Consider the following 1,115-nt stretch of genomic DNA (forward strand, 5'->3'; position numbering starts at 1 on the left):
TAGCCTATAATCCCAGCATTCCAAAGACTGAGGCAGAAGGATCACCATGAGTTTGAGGCCAGTTTGAGCTACATGAGAGAGTTCAAGGCCAGCCTGTACTACATAGTTGTCTCAGTTGCTTTTCTCTTGTTGCTGCGGCAAAAATACCAGACACCCAAAATGAAGGAAGGAAAGGTTTATTTAGCTCACAATTAGTGGAGGTCTCAGTCCGTACCCAGCTGGCTGGCTCCAAGGCAGAGTGGCACATGACAGAGGCAGCCGTTCATGGTGGCAGAAAAACAACAAAGAGCAAAGGGAGGAGCAGTGGCTGTGGCCACACCAGGTTCCAGGTTGGTGGTGACACAGAGAATTTGTTCCTCAGAATCTGGGTCATAGTGCTCAGTAATCCAGGCACTTGATCCTTACAGCCAAGAGAAGAAAACCTGGCTACTGCTCCAGCTGGCAGCAGACCTTGGTATCATCCATGTGGCGTTGGTTTTAGGCACAAGAAGAATGCAAGAGTTCTGAGGTTAAGAAGGCTTCCACCTAGATTTCAGAAGGAGGCCTGGGAGGCCAGGCAGCATGCCCCTGAGAGGGCGGTGTGTGAAGCTGTGAGTGAGAAGCCTGACATGCAGTGGAAACCCCAGAAATTTGGAAAAGTCAGAAACTTGGATCATCTAAGGAAAGTTGCAAGGAGGGAGCAAAGCCGGCCTACGAGAGAAGGCATGGGAGCTACCACCAGAAGTGCCATACAGGTGGAGCCACATGGAGCTCACAATTTGCCACAGATTGCTTCAGATGTTCTACATGGAACTACAGGATTTAATGTTTGCCCTTCTGGATTTTGGACTTGCTTTAGTCCTAATGCTTTGTATTCTGCTATTCGTACCTTTTGGAATGGTAATGTTCTTCTTGTGCCACTGAATGTTGGAAGTGTTTCACTTTTCATTTGTACAGGGGCTCACAGTAAGGGCTTGCCTTAGATCTTGGAGGAGACTTGGGACATGGACTCAGCGATGCTGAAACTGTTAGGATGCTGGCAACTATTAGAGATGGACTAAAATGCCTTTTGCATAAAGGGATGTACATGAGTCTTTGGGGGCCGGGGTGGAATGTTATGGTTTGTGTCTAGTTGT

The sequence above is a fragment of the Octodon degus genome, unplaced genomic scaffold, assembly GCF_000260255.1.
Source record: "Octodon degus isolate 3935 unplaced genomic scaffold, OctDeg1.0 scaffold00076, whole genome shotgun sequence".
Classification (NCBI taxonomy): Eukaryota; Metazoa; Chordata; class Mammalia; order Rodentia; family Octodontidae; genus Octodon; species Octodon degus.